The sequence below is a fragment of the Macaca nemestrina genome, chromosome 6 (assembly GCF_043159975.1).
Source record: "Macaca nemestrina isolate mMacNem1 chromosome 6, mMacNem.hap1, whole genome shotgun sequence".
Taxonomy (NCBI): domain Eukaryota; kingdom Metazoa; phylum Chordata; class Mammalia; order Primates; family Cercopithecidae; genus Macaca; species Macaca nemestrina.
Window position 1 is genome coordinate 28,018,279 of NC_092130.1, and position 26,433 is coordinate 28,044,711.

Here is a 26,433-nt window from a genome sequence, read left to right on the forward strand (position 1 = left end):
TGAATATATTAATGCCATTAATGTGGGAGTCATTTTGTTATTACAGCAATGGGTTCCTTATAAAAGAGGGAGCTCACCTCCTCTCACTCTCTCTCCCCTCCTCTCTTTGCCCTTCTGCCATAGGATGGCACAGCAAGAAGGCCCTCACCAGATGCCAGCCCCTCAGCCTTGGACTTCCGAATCACCAGAACTATGAGCCAATAAACTTTTAAATTACCCAGTCTCAGGTATTCTGTTTTAGCAGCACACAATGAATGAAGACAACCACCAACAGCTTTAAAGCTTTATATATCTCATCAGTATAGACACCCCAAGAGAATCTAGCTTCTATTTTCTAAGACTACAATGACAATCCCCAGGAGATACCCTGATTAGCTCTGCTTTGGTCAGGTGCCTGTCTGCCCCTGAATTAATCAATCATCTTAGGGATGAGGTCACAGTAGAATATAGTTAACTAATCCTTCTGCAATGGTTTTGACTGGAGCATGGAGTAATGCCTTGCAAAGGGATTCTGAGCAGACAATTACAAAGCTGTCCAGTGCATCACCTCACACCATCCCTTCATGCCTTCTACTTCCATATTACTAATTCTGATGGAATTAATTTGACATTGTCCCTACTTGTGGCTTAACTTTTTTTTTTTTTTTTTTTTTTGACCTTGAAAAGGCTAACGATGAGATAAAGCCAGTTGGGATCAAGAATGTAAAATCAGAGAAGTCTATATGAGAGAGAGGAAAAGGCTCCCAGATATCCCCTCACTCAACTTCTGTCATTCTTCCTTTCATTTTGAAAAACCGAGGAGCGAAGAGGCTCAAGATTTTTCAAGAGTCACATAGTGAGTTTGTGTCCGAGTTGAAACTAGTACCCATTTTTTCAGGCTCTCAGTGTAGTGTTCTTTTCTTTATAAAGATATAAAAAGCTTGAAGCAATTACCAAGTGTAAATAATTCAAAAATTAAGGTAAAAACACCTCTGAGATAAAGTAAATCAATGGAAAAATGGAATTCAATTTGTACAAATTTGATTTTTATGTCATTTTTCTCAGTGTGTACTTATTCCATAAATCAAGGCCAACCCACAACACTCACACCATGTCTAATGCTCATATAAATCCAAGGTGTCTACCATGACAAGTCATCATAAGACAAATATATTGTTTTTATCCTTAAATGAAAGCAATAGGAGGTTTAGTATTTGTCAAACAGATCCCTAATTAACAGGCCAATTGCTTGGGGCTTTAAGAAGGATTATCAGAGGAGGATTATGGAGGCAGCATAGGCAGGGAGAAAGCTCATTGACTAGTGCTATGGTTTGAATGTGTTCTCCAATTGTGTTAATGCTTAATCCCCAACTCAACAGTGCTGGGAGTTGGGGCCCAATGGGAGGCTCCACCCTTATGAATGATTTAATGTGATTATAAAAGGGCTTGAGGCTGAGAGCTTCGTCTCTCTCGAGCATGCACGCTCTCTTGCCCTTATACCTTTTTCCATAAGATGACACAGAAAAAAAGACCCTGCCTCAATACAACTCCTTGATCTTAAACTTCCAAGCCTCTGGAACTGCCAGCCAAATAAATTTCTGTCTATTATAAATTACCCAGTTCAGGTATTCCTTCATTGCAGCACAATGAAGTTATCTTCATTTCTAAGATAACTAGAAAGTGGAGACCTGAATTCTAGTCCAGCTGTACCTCTGATTCTGATCCACTAAGCAAGTCATTTTCTTCCTCTGGACCCCAATGACCTTATCTATCAAATGGGGAGTTTGAACTAGAAATGCACTTCTCTAACTTCAGCTATGCAATCTCATCGCTGCTCCGATAACTGCATACCAGCTGTGTCATCATGTTTTAATACTCTTTCCTTACGTTAACTCACTTTTTAAACTTAAATTTTACCAAGAAAATTTATTTCACTATTATAATGGAAAAGCAGCATCACTTAGATTAATTGAAGATCTCTATATAAGTACATATGAAATTATGTGAGATGAGGAATACGTTAATTTACTTGACTGTAGTAATCACCTCATTACGTGTATCAAAATGTATTGTAGACCTTATATACAATAAAAATAAATAAATGGTCACCTGGGTTGAACAACAACAAAATCCTCATTACCACCAGTAGTGTGTATATACTCCATGTTGGGGAACCCTGAGCTAAACAATCTCTAGGGGCTTTCAGTCCCAACCGATGATGGTTCTTAGGAACAGGCAGAGGTCCAGTGAGACAGAAGTCAAGGGATGTTACACTGTAAGAGAATCATCTGAAGCCTTCAATTCCCTGTTGCTGGGCCTAGTTCTCTGCTGTGTTCACTCTCCCACTACTGCAGCCCACAGTCCTGGCCTAGGTTTGCCTCCCTGTCTTTTCATGGGCGCGTCAATTCAAACCCAGTTGTCAGATCGACTCTGAGAAGAACTAACCTAATAGCAGCTTCTTGTTTTGTCCAGTTCAGGAAATTCCGGGTTTTAATAGAGGAGAGTGCCTTCACATATCCACATATACACTAAGTTTTTAATGTCAGTGTTGAAACTTCAGACACTCTTACAAACAGTATGGAAGAAACCCTTTGCAAAGGACTTCTCAAGTTTTAGCTATGTGTCTCTCATTTTATCATCTACCACATCCATCTGTTACTATTCTTTCCTTCTGTCCTTCTTCCCTATTAACTTATTATTTATTTCTCTGTCCCTTTTTCTTTCTCTCTTCTATTTCATTTTCTCTCTCCCAGTTACATTTGACATTGACATGGCAGGTATTTACTCGGTGCCTTCTCCATGCAGGCACTGTGCTGGTCTACCGCACTGCCAGTCCCTCACCTTTCTTCATCACCCATTCATCCATCTACGAAATCTCACCCAGCCTACCTAGCATTCATCCACCCAGTATTTACTCAGCACTCACTTTTCCACCTCTGCTTACTTTTTTTCTATCCTTTTCTTATAGCTCTTGTCAATTGCTGATGGATCAGGAACAAAATCCCTCAGAGCAGCTGAGGCAGGGAAGAAGAATGGGGGCCCAGCAATACTTATGGCAAATGTCCCAGATCGGGTTGGAGCTTGGATGAGTATCTGGACTACAAAAAGATCATCATCAGTACAGTTCCAGTGGAGGAGTTGCCAGCCTGGGAACGGGGGGAGTGGGGAGGCGGCACCTGTCAGATGGGCAATAGAACCATCAGCTCCTTGCCCCAGGCAGTGGCAGGTAGACATGCAGATTCCGGCCCAATTTCTGGTGCAGACTACAGGCCTGATCACACATCTCAGCTCTAGATGTCTCCAGACTTTGCAGAAGCTAAAGAATGTGTTCCGTGTAGACTCTAGTGGTGGAATCATGGGCAAGGAAAGCTGAAAGAGCTTGGAGTACTGGGCCAGTCTGCACCACCCCTTTATAGATGAAATAAACGAGGACAGGATGACGAAAGTTAGTAGCTGAAGGGGATCAGAACCCAGGTTACTGAACAACTAGCCTCTATGCTTCTATTCCTGAAGCCTTTCTACCTACCCTTCCTCTTCCCTAAAAGCTCCTTTGAATGAATTAAATGGTAGATGTTTGCACTTTCTGCAAAGACAGAGTCCGATGAAATATTTAAGGTGGCGGATATCACAAGTACACTTACTTGATCTCTACAATTTATATGAATGTATTAAATGATCACATGTACCCAGAAACTATGTGCATCAATTATACATCAATTAAAAAAAAACTCTTTCAAAAAAGAATATGATTATGCTGCTCCATTTTCCCCACTGTCTTAACTAGATGCCTGGTCAAGTCAGTGCAATAATAATGAAAACAAACAAACAAACAATGATTTATTGTTTACCATAAGGATTTTGCTAGGTACTTTACATTACTATTATCTCATTTAAACCTCACAGCAATCCTTTTGTGTGGGTATTATTATCCTCAATTTAGAGATGAAAAAATGAGACTTGCAGAGATTACATTTAGCAATTGTTAGGACCAAACTGAGCAGCAGCTCACATTCTTTACAACGTCATGGAGAATGGTGTGGGGAGCTGCTAACTCAAATGCAGGACAGTTAAGGCTGATGTGTTATGATTGTAAATCTCTAAGCAGCTTCTAGATAGATGCCTGGCAGACCACAGTTTCTTGGTGTAAATGCTTTTCTTTTCTAATGGGCCTGCAATAGGGGTCCTGCAGTATATGACAGCAGCCCCTTCGTTTGCAGGTACTAAAGGTGAAAAAGAAGAATGAAAGAGTTGCTACTTCTGGAAGCTTCTAGCTTCATGATAGTTGGGATCCAATTCATCCTGTATATTGCTCCCCACTCCCCAACACATAACATGATACATAGTAGGTACTTAGTAAGTATGCATTGAATGAACAAATAATCCCTTAGAAAAGAATCAGTTCCTAAAAGTACCCTTCTATCAGGCTAATCAACCCAGAAATTTCTAGTTACCAGAAGTTTCAGCATATTGTTACTACATTCACATAAGGTGCCCAATAATCATTTATATTTGCACAACATTTAACAAGATGCTTCACATTCATTATCCTTCTTCTCCTCACCGTATTGATGATATATTAAGAGCAGGTGCCACGTCCATTTTGTCTCTGTGTCCGTGCTTCCCCCATGGCACTAGACTGCTGATTAACATTCATTCAGAACCCCTACATGCCAGGTACTGTGCGCGGTGCTGGGGTTATAGTGGTGAGCTAATGTGCACAATAGACACACATAAAATAACCAACCAAATAAATTGTGCCTAGCACAAGGAAAAGAACAATTCTGAGACAGACACACACACATTGAGAGAAAGAAAATAACTATAGATCAAATTTAGATTGAGATGGGGTCAGAAAAACTCTTTTGAGTCTCTGAAATTTTATTTATCTAGATTTTATATTTGGTACCATCTTCTTACTTTCCTGTATTGTCTACAGCTCTGGGAACTAAGAAGGTATACCTGAAAGGTGTGGAGAGATTGAGTGGACCTTCCTGATTGGCTACCTGGCTGGCTAACTTATTCCCTCTCTTCTTCTCTTCCTTCCTTTATTCCTTTTATTCACTTTTTTATTCAATCACCAAACATCTATTCAGCATCTACAACTTTTCACACAGTACAGTGGCACTAGGAATATGCCAATGAGCAAAACTGACATAGTCTCTGCCTTTGTGAAGCTTATGGTCTTGTAGAAAGAGGCACAATGAAATAACTTTAAAGTGTCTTACGGTGACAGAGAAATGTGCTATGAAGGCTTATTTCATGGTTCTATTGGTGTTCAACATGGAGGCTTGATCTGGCGTAGGGCTGGAAAGGCCTCCCCAAGAGGTGACACGCAGAGCTCTGGCGGGGACTGAACATACACTAGACCAAGGTCAGGTGGTGGAGAGCACTGCAGTCACTTGTAGTCAAGTCCTGAAATCATGGCTGGGAAATCAGTGACCTTCACGTACTCCCCTGTGACGAGGGCAGTGCTGATTTTGTTATAGTAATATATTTTTTATAGATGAGAAAAAAAAAAAAACTGTGGCTTCAGGAAGTTTAGTGAGTCACTCAAGCCCCTGGAGACCAGACAGAACTGACATTTGAGCCTAGGTGTGCAGACTGAAACTCTCTCCAGCATTTTCCACACCCTCTCAGGCCATGGTCATCTGACTATAGTTAAAGCACCTGATGCCTGGCTGGTTAACACCACGAAACAAACTTCAAGCACATAAAACACATACTAAAATCATTTCTCATGGTTAGACATGAAACAGCACGGCCGGGCGTGGTGGCTCACGCCTGTAATCCCAGCACTTTGGGAGGCCGAGGTGGGTGGATCACTTGACGTCAGGAGCTCGAGACCAGCCTGGCCAACATGGTGAAACCCCACTTCTACTAAAAATACAAAAATTAGCCAGGTGTGGTGACAGACACCTGTAATCCCAGCTACTCTGGATGCTGAGGGAGGAGAATCTCTTAAAGCTGGGGCGGAGGTTGCAGTAAGCCGAGATCGCACCACTGTGCTCTGGCCTGGGCGACAGAGTGAGACTCTGTCTCAAAGAACAAAAAAAAGAAAAAAAAAAGAAATGAAACAGCGCCATCATGCCCCAGTACCTTTTCTCCTTATGAAGACAACTACATAGTAGTAGCCTTCTAAACCCCTACTGGTCTAGCTCCTGCCTATTTGGTTTCCAAGTCTCTGCGTCTAATCACTATACTAAGTTTCATGTCCAAGGTCAAACACTGTGGCACATTTGAGAGTCTCAGATCCTTAAAAGAATACTTCTTTTGCTCATTTTTGTGCCTACTATGTATTTGGGCAAAAATGGGGCCTCATGTTTACTGTTCCTGGCTCTATTTCCATAGTTAAAATAACTATTCTGAGCAAGAGGAAACCCAGATTAAACAAAAGTATCTTATCAAGTTCCTTCTCCCCCTTGCAGATTTTTTTTAAAAGCATCATTATCTTCTCCTGAATATAAAAATATGTCATTTGGGATAAATTACATTTTCATAATAATGCCTCCAAAATTCCCCTAAACATCCGTTATATAATTCCCATGAGGACATGTGCTCAGACCAGGGACTGTAGTGAGAGTGAGAGCTTTGGAGTCAGGCACACCCCTCTCCAGCTCTGTGACCACAGCCAGGCCTCAGGCATTCTGAGCTTCGTGCTTCTCTGTGAAGCTAAAATGATGAGAGAGAATGGGATGGAATTAAAGGAGAGAATCTGTACAAAGCACATAGCTGAGGCCAGTTGGGAGCACAGTCCTCACTAAACTTTGGTTATAATAATTATCTTCTTTCACAAATGAAGATGTGTGTGGCCCAGGGAGCAAAGAGGACTTGCCTGGCATTGTACAGCTAAAGTCTCATCTGGACAAGTCCACTTCCCCTTGTATGAAGTGGAGGGTACTTCCAATCAACCATGTATTCTTTAGGTAAGAACACAAATCTAACATGTCAGTGGGAAATAGCCTTCATCCCACTACCTACCTGTGATCCTGGGATCTCAAATCATTACTCCTTCTTCTCCACCCCACTGCCTGGCCCCTTCCTGCTACACCAGGGGTTTTACAACCCACCACAGCATGCAGAGGTATCAGTAGGGAGAATATGCTTGTCACGTTTTGACTGTCTCCTCTCTTCTGGGGCAGCCCGTTTCCATGAAAATAGGACAGTGAGTAGTAGGAGGAAGAGTATCAGTACGATCTTTACCATCATTCATCGGGAACAAACTTGAATTAGTTTCTTTGGGAGGAAAACTTCCTCTGAAGACTGACAAGGAAGCAGAAGATAGTACAGTCACTCAGGCAGTCCAAGGCAGGCATGAGATGGTAAGAATCCTTTACATTAAAGTTCTCAGAAGTTTACGTTTATATTACCTAATTTGATCCTCTCAGCAGTCCTGTAAGGCAGCAGGATGGGGAATCTTATTCTAATCTTATTAGCTATGTAAATTGAGTCAGAGGGGAGCTATGTAGGTTATATTACATCAAAGCCATTTATGCATTTATCCATTGATTCATACAGCAGTTATTTATTGAGTAATAGTATGTGCTGAGCCTGCTTTAGGCATGAGAAATATACTAAACACTGCCCCTGGCCTCAAGGAACATACATTAGTGGGGAAGACTAGTAGAGGCACATAAATAGGCAATTATAATTAGTATGGTTAGTACAATGAAATAAATATGTCAGAGAATTAAAGGAAGGGGAAGAGGAACAGAAAAAAAAAAATGCTTAGTCTGAGGGGGACTCACAATGAGAAAAGGCTTTCCAGAGGAGGTGACACCTGAGATTTGAAGGCTAAAAAGGAGTAATTGAGATGGAAGAATTGGGAAGATGGGGTAAGAAAAGGCATGACCTAGAGAAATAGCTTAAGAATAAAATAAAATAAACAGGAATGGAAAGTCAAGAAGATTATAGAATTTAGTCTTGAAGTATCCTGAATGCCTTGAGGACATTGATTTGAACCCATGGTTAGTGGTGGGGTTGTGGAGGTACTGAAGGGTTTTAGGTAAGGAGGTAATAGCCTAGTTTCACTAGATTCAAACTCAGGGCTTTGATGTTCTGGTACACCACCAGTAGCCCAGCCTCATCTCTTCACAGCTGGGGCCATTCAATCAGCCCTCATCACTAGGCCAAGCCTTCCTCAGGCTCCTGAAACCTGCCAGCCCCTAGTCAGGGCCACCTGAGAACCCAGGATTAGCCAATGCAGGTAATGAGGACTCTAAGGCTACTTATTATTCCTTTGATCTCATGCCTTTGTTCTGCTTCTTGGGCTGTTGCCATCTCAAGACCCAAACCTCAGGCCCAGCTCTCACCCTTTAGCAGAGCCCTCCTACATGTCCAGTCCTCTCCGTCCACCAGGGTAAAAGTGCCCACTCCTACCACCCACTATGGGAATGTCCCCTAGTGCTGTGAATTTCTGCTTTGACACCACCCTTTCCTTTAGCCCGGGGCCCAGGGCCTGGGTCAAGAATGCTTGCATCTCACCAGGCTGGACTCTGTACTTTTCATAGATGCCCACTTACTTGACTTCCTAATTTATACGCAACTCCCTTGCCCCTGAAACATATCTCAAATGTCCTCACCTCATACCCCTTTCATTTATCCTACACTGCCCAACACCCCAGGTTCCCTGAGGTTTGAAAGCACTTTCCTTTTCTATTTCTACCACAACCGTAAACCTAGAAGGCTTCAAGGAGACCAAGAGAGAGAACAGAAAAGCCAGAGTTACTGTCTGCCCCCAAATCATTTGAGAAGAAATTCAGACAGTAGCTTGGAGAGAAGAAAAGGATCCATTGGCTTCCGGGGAGACAGAAAAAAAGAAATCAAGTTCCAAGGATAGTTACAGTCTCTTCTGAGAGCCCCCACATTCTTGATATCTGCTCACCCTTGATATCTGACCGAGTTCCTCATCCTCCTCCATCCCCCAGAGAATGCCTCATCACCCTTGCCTGCCTTCATCAAGAATCTTGTTAGGTTGGTTTAGCCAGAATCCCATTTACCTCTCATGTGTTATCTTAGTAATTTTCCATCCACTAACCTCTACATTACTCTTTGGCTATACAATCCCACTTGCCCATGCTGTATTCAGAGTTGAGCCCAATCCCACTCCCCAGCTGCAGTACCCCTATCATGGTGGTCCCAAATGAAGTCTTCCTTACCATACTTGCTTAATAAGCATCACTGCCTAATTTTTTCTTGAACAGCCATAAAGATGCCATGATTCCTCAGGGAGATGAACAGATTGAGCTTCTATCTAGCATTCAACTTGTCCAGGGCTTATCCTGAGAGCAAGGTGAGAGGAGGGAAAGTGCTAGGGACAGGGGTATCACAGTGGCAGATAACGGCAGCTGTCTCTTGGCAGTAGAGATAAACACAAGTTGAGGCTGCAAAATATTTTGAACTTCAAAGAAAAGAGAACAAGTGTGAGGCAGAGTAGAAAAAACATGCATGAAAATAAATCAGAGAAATCATGTTCTAGCGCCTTCACTGCCACTACTTTACATGAGCTGGGTGTGTGACTATTCTCTCAGAGCTTCAGTTTCCCAATCTGGGGAGTAAGGAGCATGGGCACCACAGGATGCCAATCTGGCTTTGACATTTTCCACAGACCTGCACTTCACTTTCTAGATCTGTTGTCCTTGCTCGCCCAGAGAGAATACAGCAGGCCAGCCAGTAATGTGCTGTGAGGCCTGGTGCACGGTGATTTACTGTGAGGCTGTGTGGATACCCAATGGTACCTTTGGAACAAGCTCGCAATCCACAATCTTGAGTGTCATCATTATTGGTCTCATGGGAGAAGTTTGTTTCTTCCCTGCCCTTCGAATCTCAGCACAAGGTGAAAGGCTCCAGCTACTCTCCCTGGGCTCTGCAAGATCTATGCCTCAGAATACAGGGACACATCTATTTCGAGGCTGCCTTCAGGCAAAGGAGAAATGGCCAGCCCTAGAAACAGTGTCATTGGGATACTGTTCACAAATCTGTTTTGAAATCCTACTGTGTGCTCTTCTTGCCTCTCTGAATCTATTCTCCATCTAGTCTCTCTTTGCCTGGAATGCCTTCTACCCTTTTTTTAGCCTCTAAAATGTCTTTTGTCATTCAAGTTCCCCTACAGATAGCATCTTCCCTGTGATGTCTTCCTTGATATAACCAACAAACGAACTACCTCTCCCTGTTCTCTGCTCCCGGACATGCCAATACCTACACTTCATAGCCATTTTCACCTGCCCTCTTTTATAATTAGTGACTTGTGCATCTCTCCCTCATCTGATGATTGCAAGCTCATTGAGCTAAAGAAGATAGCATCTCTGTCATTGATTTCAACCAACATCTTGCATCCTCATAGCCCTCCATGTATATTTTCTCAAGCGGAGGAAGACAAAGTAAGAAAATCTGAATGGCATGTTTGCTAATCCAGTGGCTGCTGCCGCTAATTTTTTTAGAGGATTTTTGATACAGTATACTACAAACTCTCTTTCTCTTGTCCTATGGCTTCAAATACCAATTCTAGGCTGATTTTCTCAAATTTGTATTTTTACCCCGACTTGTACACTGAGCTACAGAATGCTCTGTCCCCTTAGGTGTCTAATACCTAACTCAAATGCAATATATCCAGAAAGTAAGAGAAGTGATAGGCTCAGAGAGAAGTATCTTGGCAGAGCAGTGGGGGCTCCGCAGCCCAGATCACAGCTGGTGACAAAGACCATGTTGGAAATGAAAACTGCTGAGGCCTCTTGCCTCCTTCCCTGGTCAGCCAGATCCCAAGTTTGGGCATAGAATCTTCCTTCTTAGACAAGGAAAACATAAGAACCTAATTGATCCATAATCTTTATGTGAAACAGGAGAAATAAATTCCTTATGTAATTGGTATATAAATCATTTCAGATATGAGTAATGATGCTGGGACAGGCCATTTATTTTGAATATTAGAGACTTTTAAACCCCAGTTTAATTGTATTTAGAATTGTCTCTGAAATTACGATGCACTACTCTGGAAAGAAATGAGTTCCCGGGCACCAGAGGTATTCAATCTAAGTCAGGCTGAACACATGGCAGGGATGGTAAACATAGGATTAAGTCATGAGACCGAGGTTAGACTGGATGTGCTCAAAGGACCATTCAGTGGTTTGATTTCAGCTCACCAATAACAATAACAAAATGATGATAAAGATGCTAATGATGCTGATGACGAAGATTCTGCAGTTGTTCCTCTGCTGTAGCTGATGGCGAACATTTATTGAGCTCTATCCATGCTCAATTATAAGCATTTTTAAATACTTTACATCCATTATCTCAATCCTCAAAACAAGCCTAAAAAGTGAGTATTATTGCCTTTATTTAGCAAATGAGGAAATGGAAGTATAGAGAACTTCAAAAACTTACCCAATTTCACATAGCTAGTTAGGAAGCAGCAGGACATATATTTCAGTACAGCTCTGTATGACATACTCTTAACCATAACCACATGTAATCAGTTTTATGGAGACAACTGCAGAATATATGTTCTTCTTTGGGTCCTAGAATGCAGTTAAAAAAAATACAATGCTAGCACACATCATGAACACAGGATATGACTACTCATGCATATATGCATATAGGAATGACATTTATATGGGGGTGAATTAGAACACCCAACCATAATTCAGAAGATATGAATTTTAGTGTGAGATCAGTCACTGCCTTGCCGTGTGACCCAACTGTATTTTTATCCCTTCTCTGTACAACTTCAATATAAAATGAAAATGGGAAACCAGATGATCTCTAAAGTCAGTTCTGTGAGTGTTTAGGTATCTGTGGAATCTCAGTCTTGTCTATTCATCTATCTATCTACTTGTCCATCTATATTTAGGAGTAAATGGCAGGTAAAGTATCACCCTATGTGGATTTAAGCAAAATGTAAATTCAAAAACCCCCAAGTGCTCCTTCAAACCAATAGGGATTCAAGCTGTAGGTCAAATAAGGAAATGCAAGGCATCCCCAAATATTATAAAGAGGCCAGAAGCTTAAGAAAGCATCTATTTTTCCTCTGAGAGCCCCCAGGAGTAAAAGAGAAAGTATAGCTCCTAAAATTTCTTGTCTATTATTGAATGCAACATCTACCCTGTTTCCTAGTCAGAACTAGAGGTCTTGTACCTATACACTAAGAGTAGAAGGTGTTCAGGGTATTACTACAATCTTCTGCAGATAAATATTAATAATCACATTTCATTCTGTTCTTCAGGCCTTGTAAGAGAACACTGCCTCCTTGAAGACTGCCATAAGCCATGAGGAATGTCTTCTAAATCAGAATCATGTCCACATAACAAAGTTTTATTAAAAGAAAAAAAATCTTTCAAAAAACAAATCAATAGCTGGTTTGCCAATTAACTGCCTAGAATCCCTGATTTCCCATGTGAGTTCATATTATGAACCCACCAGAGGATCCTTTCAATTCAACTTTGGTCACTGGGAGACACAGAAATAGCATTGCCCAGGTCCTGCCACCTTCTGGCCATGTGACCTTGGGTGAGTCCCTCCACCTGTCCAAACTTATTGTGCCTCTTCAAGGGAATTTAACTAGTCATGAAAATGGACCAGTTTACAGTGAATCCACTTAAGACAAATCCTAAAATTGCACACTAAACAGAAGATGTTCAATTGGGACTCCAACTTAAAAATAAAACCAAACTCTTTTAAAATAAGTTATGTCTATATTATTTTAGGGTATTTTTAAGTCTATGCTAATTCTACAAAGCAACAAGGAGTAATTGAAGTATGGTCAGTATTTTTGGCATACGTTTTTCCAAAAAACAAAGCAAGATTTTTCTTTTTTTCATATTTGACTTTCACAGATGGTCAATAACAGGGTCATCTTTTAAAAAATATTTAAGAGTAATAAAAATTTCTCTAAAGTCCTCTCATAATCCTTCAGGTAAACATTTACTTTGAAAGAGCTTATTGGGTTTAATCCTCAGTGCTTCTCTCTTCTTCAATTGTTAACTGAATATTCAGATGGATCCTTATTTGCTTATAACTCAAGTACGTTTTTAACATAACTTTCAACAACTTCATGAAATCATCATCTTTACTATAATTGGTAATTTTACTTCAAAACTAATTTGATTTATTTTTGTATCATGTGATGTTTATAATATCTATTAATTATCATAGACCAACAAAAATATTGATATGATAGATGGGAAAACAATTAAGAGGGAAAGAATTCTTGAATGGGGATAATTTTAAAGTGGCCAATTCATTAATGAATATTTTCTTGTAAAGACAATTTTTGCTCCTCTCTGAAACCTTAAAATTACACGGCCTTGGATAACCTCCCATCCTCACCCGATCTCTCTCCTTTAAGGTCTTTCCACAAATTTCACCTCAACAAAGCCTTTTGTGACATTCTTATATAAAATTGCAATTCAATTCTAACCCCATATACACTTACTCCATTTATCCTTTTTCTGCTGATTTCTTTCCAGCACTTACCAACACCAAACATTCAGGCACACCCCACGTAGATTGTGGGCTTGGTTCCAGACCACCATAATGAAGCAAATAGCAAAATAAAGTCAGTCACGTGATTTTTGTTTGTTTCCAGGGCATATAGAAGTTATGTTTACATTAAACCATAGTCTATTAAGTGTGCAATAGAATTATGCCTAAAAATCAATGTACATATCTTAATTTAAAGATACATTATGGCTAAAAATACTAACAATTATCTAAGCCTTCAGTGCGTTCTAATCTTTTTGCAAGGTGAGGGCCTTGCTTCAACGTTGACAGCTGCTGACTGATCAGGGTGGTGGTTACTGAAAGGTAGGGTGACACAGCAATTTTTAAAAATAAGACAACAATAAAGTTTCCCTCATTGATGGACTCTTCCTTTCATGAAAGATTTCTCTACAGCATGTGATGCTGTTTGATAGCATTTTATCCACAGTAGAACTTCTTTTAAATTTGGAGTCACTTCTCTCAAGCCCTCCCACTATTTTAGCAACTAAGTTAATGTAATATCCTAAATCATTTGTCATCATTTAAACAATGTTCACAGCATGTTTACCAGGCGTAGATTTCATCTCAACAAACCACTTTCTTTGCTCATCCATAAAAAGCAACTCCTCATCCACTGAAGCTTTATCATGAGATAGCAGCAATTCAGTCACCTCTTCAGGCTCCACTTACAATTTTAGTTCTCTTGCTATTTCCACCTCATCTTCAGTGACTTCCTCCACAGAAGCCTTGGACCCCTCAAGGTCATCCATGAGGGCTGGAATCAACTTCTTCCAAACTGCTATTAATGTGGATATTTTGACCTCTTTTCATGAATCATGAATGTTCTTAATGGAGTCTAGAATAGTGAATACTTTCCAGAAGGGTTTCAATTTACTTTGCCCAGATCCCTCAGAGGAATCACTACCCATGGCAGCTATATCCTTATGAAATCCCATTCTTATATAAGAAGACATGAAAGTCAAAACTACACTTTGACCTATGGGCTGCAGAATGTATGTTGTGTTAGCAGCCATGAAAATAACATTAATCTCCTTGTACATCTCCAGTGGAGCTCTTGAATGACCAGGTGTATTGTCAATGAGCAGTAATAGTTTTAAAGGAATGTTTTTTGTTTTTTGTTTTTTTTTCCTGAGCAGTAGACCTCAACATACCCAGTAAACCATGCTATAAACATATGCTGTCATCCATGCTTCAGCTGTTCCATTTCTAGAGCACAGGCACAGTAGATTTAGCATCATTCTTAAAGGCCCTAGGGTTTTCAGAATGGTGAATGAGCATTGGCTTCAACTTCAAGTCACCAGCTGCATTAGCCCCTAACAAGAGAATCAGTCTGTCCTTTGAAACTGAAGCAAGGTATTGACTTCTCCTCTCTATGAAAGTCCTGGATGACATCTTCTTCCAATAGAAGGCTGTTTTGTCTCTATTGAAAATCTATTATTTTATGTAGCCACCTTCAGTTAGGATGTTATCTCGATCTTCTGGACAAGTTGCTGCAGCTTCTACATCAGCACTTGATGCTTCCCTTTGCACTTTTATGTTATGGAGATGACTTCTTTAGATCTCATAAACCAACCTCTGCCAGCTTCCAACTTTTCTTCTATAGCTTCGTCACCTCTTTCACCTTTCACAGAATTGAAAAGAGTTAGGGCCTTGCTCAGAATTTGACTTTGGCTTAAGGGAATGTTGTGGCTGGCTTGATCTTCTATCCAGACCACTCACATTTTCTTCACGTCTGCAATAAGGTTGTTTCATCCTCTTATCACTTGCGTGCTCACTAGAATAACATTTTTAACTTCCTTCTAGAGCTTTTCCTTTGCATTCACAACTTGGCTGTTTGGCAAAAGTGACCTAGCTTTCAGCCTATCTTGGCTTTGGACATGTCTTCCTTACTAAACTTAATCATATCTAGCTTTTGATAAAAAGTGAGAGACGTGCAAATTTTTCTTTTACTTGAACACTTAGAGGCCACTGTAGGGTTATAAATCAGCCTAATTTCAATATTGTTGTGTCTCAGAGAATAGGGAGGCCTGAGGAAAGGGAGAGAGATGAGGGAACGGCATGCTAGTGGAGCAGTTTGAGCACGCATGACATTTAGTGATTAAGTTCGTCATTCATGGCCACAGTTTGTGGTGCTCCCAAACAATTACAATAGTAACATCAAAGATCCAGTGTCACAGATTACCATAACAGATGTAATAATGAAAAACTTAGAATTATTGCAAAAATTACCAAAATATAACAGAGATTCAAGTCAGCACATGCTGTTAGAAAAATGGTGCCACTAGACTTGCTCCATGCAGGGGTGCCCAAACCTTCAATTTTTTAAACACACACACACACACACAAAACGCAGCCATAAAAGAGAATGAGCTCATATCCTTTGCAGGGACATGGATGAAGCTGGAAACCATCATCCTCAGCAAACTAACACAGGAACAGGAAACCAAACACTGCATGTTCTCACTCATAAGTGGGAGTTGAACAATGAGAACACACGGACACAGGGAGGGGAACATCACACACTGGGGCCTGTCAGGGAAGTGGGGGTGGGGGGCAAGGGGAAGGAGAGAATTAGGACAAATACCTAATGTATACAGGGCTTAAAACATAGATGATGGGTTGGTAGGTCCAGCAAACCACCATGGCAAATGTATACCTATGTAACAAACCTTCACGTTCTGCACATGCATGTATCTCAGAACTTAAAGTAAAATTAAAAAAAAAAATAGAAATGCAATATCTGCAAAGAGCAATAACATAAAGCACAATAAGGTAAAGTATGTCTGTACTTTGTATGTCATTTTATTCTCTTTCTTCCTCTGCCCCACTGGGATGAAAACTCCATGAGAGTTTTGTTGTTTCATCCTCTGCTTATCACCATTACCTACAACTACAGTTGGCTAGGACTATGTGTGTGTAGGGACTTAAAAATATGTGTTGAATGAATGAATATTCAAATGAGAACACCCTCCAAATATCCCAGGGGTTAGAGAATGTTGCTGATAAGACTCGGGTTATCGGTTTTATGCCTCAGACTACGGGAGACAAATAGATTTCATCATGGCTTTTTTAGTGGCCTCCTGGTGTGAAAGGAGTGATATGATCATAAAAGTGAGTGACATGATCGATTAGCAATGTCTGCCCTTGGGCATCAGAAATGGGATAATGGCATTATGCCAGGTATTCTTCACTCCTACCCTATAAATTGTTACATAGTTACCCCCTAACTTTTCACTGGTGTCTACCTTTATGCACGCGCGCACACACACACACCACTAAACAAAAGTCTAACATGGTTCTGTTTTAACAGATAGTGGACATTATTGAGATCTCAGCTAAAATATTTCTACTTGACTCATTTTAGCTGCCAACTAATTGCTAAATGCCAACATGCTGCAAGTAGTTGTCAAATAATCTGGCATCCTTGGGAATCAGAATTCTAGGTGGAAAGAATCTTTAGAAATAACCTGCTCCAAACTAATCATTTTACAAATGGAGAAATGAAGACTTAAAAGATTAAGCATTTGTTCTCAAATCACACAGCTAAAATCATACAAAAAAGGACTTCATATCTTTAGCATTTCTAAACAAAAGAAACCAGGGACTTAAGGTAATTAAAGTTTAGAAAAAAAGGAAAAAGGGAAGAAACGAAATGTCTGAACAGACACTACACAGGACATGCACACGCTTTGTGTTACCTGTCTCGGTAAAGTCAACAACCCTGACTTCCCACTCCAAAAGGCCTCTATATCTCAGGTCAGCCTCTGAGTCCAGTCCTCCCTGTGTTTGTTACCTTTTGTCAGAATAAGAACATGTTGCTAATGTTAATTGATCACAAGTCCTCAGATAGATAATTTAGGAGACGGCTTCACTTAAAACTGAATTCTATTTCCTTGGCCTGGGGGTGGCCTTTCTCTCAAACAGTTTTATTCCCTCCGGCTCTCTCAGAAAGATGTTCCTTGCCACCAACACAGTCAGATGGCATCTGAGAGAGCATTTTCAACTGACAAGTCCCTATTCTCCCAAAAATGTTTGCTGGAAAATTCCAACAAAGCTTTCCTATACAAATGCTACTACTTAATCAAAATTATAAAAGCCAGCCGGCAGTTTCCTTGAGCCCTCCTTACGCTGGCTAGGCTATGCTGTGTTGCACCGACACTGTCTTCTGCACACCCATGGAACTTGGTAATCTGGAGGGCGGCAGAGGGCAAGGGAAACTCAGCAATGACATCATTCCTACAGGTGCCTCACTCCCCGCTTCCCTTCGAGCCTTACCCATGGAGGGCCTCCAGCTCGGCTAGGCTAAGAGAGAGATATCTCTATTAGAGAAGTCATCCTGGAGGCTGCCAAGCTCTGTGTAAACAGGACAGATTGCTCGGCAATTGAAGAGGTCACCCAAGCGTCTGAGATAAACAAATCCTGAGGTTTCAGTGACCCACAAAGTCCTGAAAAATATATATAGTTTACATAGGAGAGGGGGAAAAAAAGACATTTTCCATTCAAAACAGCTGATGGGTGTTTTTTTTTTTTTTTCTCCTTTCAAATGGACAAAATAATACCTAAAGGAGGAGCAGAAAATGGGGCTATTTTTTCATTCTCTAAGGAGAAATTCTTGGGAGAACTAAGAGCCAAGGAGAAGGATCAGCTGGAATCAAAGCTCTACCGCAGTGAGATCCGTGCCAAGCAAGGAGAAAGCACGGCCAAGTCTATTTTCAGTTGCACTTATGCTCCTCGATGATGATGCCCGGCTGACATGCCCGGCTGTGTGCTTCGTGAGGGCAAGCACTGTGCCTTGGTCAGCACTGTAGCCCCAGCCACTCCAGATGGCCTGGCCCATCATGAGTGCTCAGTAACTGCTCAGTGAATGAGGTCATCAATCTTACTGCTATTTCCTACCCTTGTCTCAACCCTACTAGGTTTCTGCCCCTAGACTGTGATGCTTATGCTGGACCCCACCACAGGTAACACTGCTCTGTGGTCTTCAGCTTCCCCATATACTCATCACACTTTTATTAAGGGTTCTATGCCAACACAGTGATAGGAGCTGCTTCTAATAGTCCATCATTTAATCTTCACAATATATTTGTGAGCTAGGTACTAGTACTTTTATCGCCTATTTTACAGATGAGGAAACAGATTCAGAGATGTTAAGGAATTTGCCCAAGATCACAACACACCTTAAACAAAAAGCCAGGCCTAACTCTAAAGTCTATGCATTAAATCCCTAACCCTTTAGCCTCATTGGTGATTCATACAGTAACAATTGTCACTAAGATAGTGCTTCTCAAATCATTGTTCACACAGATGGTCTTGTTAAAATGCAGATTCTGATTCAGAAGTTCTGCAAACTGCACCTTGGGTATCCATCTCGTTTAAGAAAACTTTTATTTCTGATGTCCTCCCTTTCTACTATACAATAATTATATTTTGGCCTAAAAATGTGTTATTTCATTGTGCACTGATGGCTAGTGATATATTTAGGTAGGGCTTCCTGGTATAACGTAAAGTCTCAGGGTCTCTGCATAGGAACCTGGAGGGAACATTGAAGGTTGGGTGGCAGCAATGTGAGATGGCCTTATCTGCATTTTAGAAGTTCTCTCTGATTGAAGTCTGGTTGGTGGTTTGGGGAAGGATGAGACTGAAAGTGGGAGACCAGCAAGGACGCTATTTCAGTTGTCCAGGCAAAAGACAACGGTAGCTTGGAGAAGCTCACCCTGCCTGGCCTTAGTCCACTTTTGTGCTGCTCTAACAGAATACCACACTCTCGGTAATTTATAATGAGCAGAAATTGATTGGCTCAGAGTTCTGGAAGCTGAAAAAGTCCAAGATCAAGGAATCACATCTGGCAAGGGCCTTCTTGCTGCGTCACACTCTGACAGAAGGGCAAAGAGAGGGTGACAGAGAGCAAGAAGGGGCTGAACTTCCAGCTTCGAGCCCTTTTATAATGGGAATTAATCAATTCTTAAGGGCAGAGCCCTTGTGACCTAAACACCTCCATTAGGCCCCACTTCCCAACACTGTTAGTTGAAGATTAAGTTTTCTACACATGCATTTTAGGGGACATGTTCAAACCATAGCTGTCTCCTTGGTTCTAATTTTAATTCTGCCACCAATGCGCAACAATTAGAATCAAAGGATCTTAATGGAATTAAGGAAAACATTTAATCTAATTGTGTAATTTTATAGAAAGAAGCTGACATTAAGAGAGAAATTCCCAAATTCATATAATTTATCTATTGTAGCATTTTCAAAGCATTTTCTACAGGATGCTAACAGGTATTAGGTACAAAAATTAAAAGTTAGAAGAATTTCAGTAGTCAAATATGTTGAAGAGATACTTGATTAAACAGAGTTAAGCCGGTTTATTTGCTACAGGACTTATTAGAGCATTTAATAAGCTCAGAGTCTTTCATATTCTTTGTAAGTTTCCCAGAGTGAGAAACACATTTTACCAATGCCCAGGGATTTTTTTAGGATTTATATTTCATGAAAAATGCTTTGGGAAGCTGGTGTCTGGTGTTCTTTCTTTGGAACACACTGTGTCTTGTTACTTGGGTGAATTAAATACATCTCCCTGATGCAGGCATATTCTACCTTCCACTTGTCCCAGAACGCTCTGTACACCCCTCACATCTGCCTACATAACTCTTTTTCTTTTAATTTTTCTTCTATAACTTCTTGTAGTTCAGGAAGGATGAATTAACTTGATTAGCAGGTACTGTGCAATCCCCTAGTGGAGAAAATTATGTTCAAATCAAGCAAGGCAGTGTCATAAGATTGAGTACAAACCCCAGCTTTGCTAATATATTTTTATATAACCATAAAAAATATAACCCAAATGGGGCTTTTTTTTTATTTTTCAAATGATGCAACACAACCAAACTATCTGTCTGCTAGCTCTATTCCTGTATAGTCAATGCTGTGGTTAAGGCTCTTTGACCTCTTTTAGCAAGATCAGAAACTACCTGACAGGCCAGTGACTTGATTGAACTCAAACACTCCTGTTGTACGTCCATGCCCTCCCCTTGGGGCCTCCATTTACTGTCCCTGAAAGGTATGCCACTGCCATATCTAGTCATCTTTTCTCCATCAAATTATACCATTCTGTGTCTCCTTATATCCAGAGACACCAAGTTAGAAGGGGCCTACCTAAGCATTCATCACTGTCTTTTTACAGATGAAGTAACCGACTGGTCCACATCCCTACAAGATGTGAGTGGCCCAGGAATGGTCTCCTGATTCCTTGTCCTGTGCGCTCTCCTAGGCACTGTGACCTTTTGAATATGCTAAACAACTCACTCCCAGCTGCCTTGATAATAACAAAGCTGCCACCGTTCAGAGAGCGACATAAATTCCTATCAGGTCCACACTCTGTCATGATTTGTCTCAGAGCTGGCTGCCCAGGCTGCCACAGCCAATCCACACCACTTTGGTCATGAGGAACAGCCTCAGGGAAAATCTTTGCCTCATTCAGCCTTGTCCTAGCTGCAAGCAAAACCTGCCAGACCTCATTCTACTCCTCTCTTCCTGCCCTCTTCCTTCTCCTGGCCCATTGTCTTTCAGGCAGGTTTCCCAGGGGAGCACGATGTCTCTTGTGGTTGGACTCTGTGTGCATATGAAATATTATCTGCATAATTTATCACTCACAATGCATTCTTCTTCCCTCGACTAAAGGAATATGGATCTATATATGTATTGGGGGAGACAGATATTTTTATGTACTGAATGTGCTTATGCTATTTGCCAGTCACTCAACAAGCCATATGCTTTAACATTTCCATGTCATTCTTCAAGCTAGTCCCTTGGCTTAGAAGGACCTTCTCTCTCTTTACTTCTCATTGACATCCCATCTACCTGTGGAGGACTTTTATCTGCCTGCCCCCTCTTTGGGTAACAAAATTAGTAACTCTAAGTTTTCTTTGACAGTCTACCCTTCTTATGCAATTCAGTCCATGTGGTTTGGGTGGAAATGGTTCCAGAATAGGTACATAATCCACACTTGACCAGTCAGAGCCCATGTTCACCTACCCATAGTGATTTGTTCAAAGATATGCAGGTGACCCCAGCAGGCCTATTACCATCAGCCCAGGAATTTGCTAGCAATTCTGGGAAAGGGATCTCTTTCCACTGAGATGCTAGTTTGGCAGAAGGTAAGCCTACAGTTGTGCCAAACTGAGAATATGAATAAAGCCAATAGGAAGGCACATAGAGTCCCGAGACATAGGTATATTACTGATGACATTGTTTGAGTTTCAGAATTCAGCCATCCTTTAAAACTAGCCCAATCCACTGTGTTTTCAGATCTGTGAGCCATCACCACAAATAATGATAGTGATGGTGATGATGATGATGATGATGATGCCAACTTTGATGATTGCAAAGTCAGCTTAAGCTAGTAGAATGTGTGCTGTAGTGTGCCACGCTGACCCTTCTTTAGGATTGAAGCGCTAACACCTTTAGTGGCCAGGAATGCTACCTGCTGATGGTCTAGCAATGTGGTTAACCAAATGAAACTGTCTCACCCAGGGTTATATCCCCTCCCAAGAAGCAGCTCACATCTGATTAATCAATTCAAGAAGATAAAAGCCAACCCCTTATCTCAATTCCATACAATTCTGAAGGATCATCTTAACTCTGGAATTCACCACAGAATAGGCTGAGGCCTCTGTTGCAACTAAACTGCAGGCTAACACCCACTTCTGTCTAATCCTGCTTCCTCACTGTCTCACAGGTGCGGTTCCCAAAAATAGTCCCCCATATACTCTTTACATGCAAATATTCATCTCAGAGTCTGTTTCTTGAGAAACTTAAGTGAAGAATTCCTTAAAGAAATTCTAATATGCCATCCTACAAGACCCAACCCAAATACCACCTCTTTCATAAAATCTTCAATAACATTAAATGCTCCCTCCTAAGCTCCCATAGCTTGTTACTTGTGCCTTAATTTAGATTTATCCATTCCTCCTCACATTATGGTTAATGGGCTGTGTGTCTTTCTCCCCTCATGAAATTGGAAGCTCTCAAAGACTTTTTTAGGTCTGCTTAAGCCTGACCATTTTGCACATAAGTTGCACTCATCATAAACTGAGGGTCACTGTGAAGAGTGTCCTCATCAAATCCCTCACTGTGATCACTGTGGGGCAGTGTTGAGAATTGTAATAGTTATCTATTTCTACATATCAAGTTATCCCCAAACTTAGCAGCTTAAAACAATGAACATGTGTTATCTCCTCAGTTTCTGAGGGTGGGGAATCCAGAAGTAGCTCTGCTGGGTGGCTCTGGCTCAGAGTCTCTCATAGTCAAGACACTGAAGAAAGTTGCCATCATTTGCAGACCTAACTGGGGCTGAGGGATCTATTTGAAGATGATTCTCTCACACGGTTGTTGATTAGAGCCCTCAATCACTCAACACAAGGTCCTCTCCATAGAGCTACTTGAGCATCCTTACAACATGGCAAATGGTTTCCTTCAGAGTGAATGATCCCAGAGAAAGAATAAGAAGAAAGCCACAATCCCTTTTATGTCCTAACATCAGATGTCCAACAATTAAGGAGAGGAGAATTAGAACACCTATGTTTCCATCTTTAAAAAGAGGTATCTCAAAAAAAAATGTGGATATATTTGAAAATCACCACAAAAATTTTGCTCTTTGCATTGCATAGCTTCCTCTCTGAGCCATAGGAAAATCCTCTCTAATCCCACTAGAAAGAATCCTAACACTTTTTATAAGCAATTCGATTGTTTTTACCTCCTGTGCACTGTAAATTGGGTAATTAATCCTGTGTTACTCTTTGCTTCTCAGAAATTTAAAACTAGATTTGTAGCCTACCTCCATTAGGGGCAAAATATCTGATGGCATGTATCTTATACACTGTCTTTATTTCTAAGTTTTGCTTTTCTCTTCTTTGATTTTCCTATTGCACCGTTTTTTATTTTAAAATTTACTTTACTTTGCTATACGCTGTGCATGTTAATAAGCTGCCTTAAAGTCTTTTTAGGACAAGGCAAGGAATAAATAAATAAGTACGAGCATACAAATGTATACATACATACCTAAAATAGGTCTCTTGATTTACTAGTGTACATCCCTAGACTCAGAGCACCAAATCATTTAAACAAATCCAGGTCATTTTATCTGACAGATCCTGTGGTAAGAATAACAACAGCACTCACAATAACTACTAACGTTCATTTTGCATTAACTATGTGCCAGGCACTGTGCTAAAACAAATGTTTTTTTCTTTCCTTCATTTAACCTTCATGATGTCCCTTAATTGTAGATACAATCATGATCCCCATTACAGCTAAGGCTTAGAGGGGTGAAGAAACCATCTCAAGGTCACATTTCTAGAAAGTGGCAAAGCCAAGATCCAAACCTAAGATAATGAGGACCTAGAGCCAAAGGTACATACTGTTTCTGTTTCTTTAGGGTAAACAGAAAATATATTTTAACATGTTATCTATGAGAAGAATTAAAGCCCATGGAGGTCAACTAAAAATCATCAAGTAGTTATTCAACATTCCTAGGTGCTCAACATTGTGGCAAGAAATTTGGAGTATATAAAAGAAAAAAAAAAACACACCACTGAAGATTTTATACTCCAGCAAGAATATGTAACTGACAAGTGTATGTGAGAATAGAATGTACACAAGTCAAGATAAATAGTCAAGATAAATAAGGTACACAATAAATACTAAAACTGTGTAAAACTTTGTAGCCTAAGAAGGTCGCAGAAGGCTTCTAAGAAGTGGTAAGATTTAGGCTGACCCTTGAAGAATGAATAAAGAAAACACTGGAGTAACATCATGGGAGGAAACACAAAGTTGAAATTCTCTAGGCATGATGCAAATAATTCCATATGTTTGGCCCCTTAAGTACTACCTCTTAGATCAACCAGTAAATATGCCTAGTAACTTCTGGAGAGGAAATGCATATACAAATATATATTTTAAATGTGGAAAAAAGTAAAAAAGCAGCAAGAAACATACAGGCATTACAATAGCAAGCATATAGATGTTGGATCAGAAGATGAGAGGTGTGCAACAGTGACCCTCTCAAAAAAGAGAAAAGTCAAGGATATATAGGACACAAAGAATTTGTCAGCAAGCATTCTGTAGCATCAACAAGCATGTCTAAGCATTTTTAAACAATAAAAAGTGCTGTTTGTGGAGCCATAAGCCATATATCATAGTTCCATTGTGAATAGTGATGATTGGACTCCTGAAGTCTGTTTGCCCAACTGTAAAATGGAGTAGTTCAAAACTTGTCTTTGTGAAAATCAAATCAGATAATTCACATAAAAATGCTTTCTAAACCATGAAACAAAATAATGATCCTCATAACAAATCATTATCAAATATAAAGTTAACATAGTTATTGGTGACAAGCTGAAAAAAACATCTTTTTAATGTTTGAATGCCCACAACAAACTCAGCAACTTCTGCTTAAATTTTTCCAGTGTCAGGGAGCCTCCATCCATACAAGACCTTGTGTCTCATTTGGGAACAACTTAAATCAAACTAAGGGCTCCCTCTTGGCATTTTTGCTAATTCCAGTTTCATCTTCTTGGATGCCCAGAAAACAAAACAAAAAAAATCATGTTTACATGTAGTAGCACTTCAAATGTTTACAACCAACAATTATCACCTGTATTAGTTTGTTCTCATACCGCTATGAAGAAATACCCAAGACTGTGTAATTTATAAAGAAAAAGAGATTAAAGGACTCACAGTTCCATACAGCTCGGGAGGCCTCACAATCGTGGCAGAAGGTGAAGAGGAGCAAAGGCTGTTTTACATGGCAGCAGGCAAGAGAGTGTGTGCAGGGGAACTCCCCTTTATAAAACCATCCGATCTCATGAGACTTACTCACTATCACGAGAATAGCATGGGAAAAACCCGCCCCCACAATTCAATTACCTCCCACCAGGCCCTCCCATGACATGTGGGATTTATGGGAGCTACAATTCAAGATGAGATTTGGGTAGAGACACAACCAAACCATATCACCACCATTGCCTATCAACTGAAGTCTCAAACTATTCTCCAAAACAGTTCTACTTCCTTCAAAGGTTTTTCAAGTTTTCATGAAAAGACTTCATACCAACCTGGTTACCCTCCCTCAGACACTGTCTGTAGTTTGCCAGCGTGGGGTCCAGCATGGAATGCAAATGCAGTACTCTAAATGTAGTTGCAGTTAGAAGCATGGGACCAACTCCTGGCTACATCATTCTGCATTCCATGCTCCTGGACCATCTTTGTTAACTGCCTCTATGAATCTAATTTAAAAGATACTTGCTGGATATTTCAATATTCAGTAAGTATACTTGAATAAATGTTACACACCTCCATCAACTATACCCTGTAGATACTAATCCAAATAGGTATTGAATAAGGGAAGATAACAAATGTTTACTGAGTATATACTGTGTCCCCCTACAGTATGCTAGATGAGAAAGGCATTATTTGTTACTTGTATCTTATCTGTCTACCCAACCTGAGTACAAGCTGCATAAAAAAAGAATACTTGTCTTGTTTATTTTTGTATTTCCAACTCTAAACACAGTGCTTGACAAACAGGTGTTTGTTCAATTAAATTAATTCAAATTACTTTAATTAATTAGATACTGCCCTACAAATAGATTGGAAAAATCATATAAGTAGCAATTAGAAGGTGGGAGGGCAGGGATAATGTGTGTTAACTGCAGGCCTTAAGGGAAAAGGAGATTTCTCTAAGCCCCCTTACTCACTCACTGCCCCCTACTCACTACAACTCAAGCTAATGGAATTTTAATCAGATTGGTCCCAAGATTCTGGGATCCTAGGTGGGCTGTGTTTGCAGGTAAGAAGGATCTATCACACTAAAAGGTCACCTCTTAAGTGTGGCTTGCTCTTTCAGAGTGGGCCAGGGTAACTGGGGTCTAGAGTAATATTGGCCATATGTCATTTTCCACCATTAAAACC

The 26,433-nt window shown here is 40.4% G+C and overlaps 1 protein-coding gene across 7 annotated transcripts in view; it reads right to left on the bottom strand.

Moving 5' to 3' along the window:
• LOC105466835 (platelet-derived growth factor receptor-like protein) overlaps positions 1-26,433 on the bottom strand; it is a 359,309-nt gene that overhangs the window by 13,932 nt on the left and 318,944 nt on the right. For 5 of the 7 annotated variants that reach the window (XR_011624564.1, XR_011624565.1, XR_011624566.1 and 2 more), the window contains one exon: positions 11,356-11,489. The exons of the other annotated variants lie outside the window; for them this stretch is intronic. The gene's annotated coding sequence lies outside the window, so the exon portion shown is untranslated. The remainder of the gene's footprint in view (positions 1-11,355; positions 11,490-26,433) is intronic. 7 annotated transcript variants of the gene reach the window in all.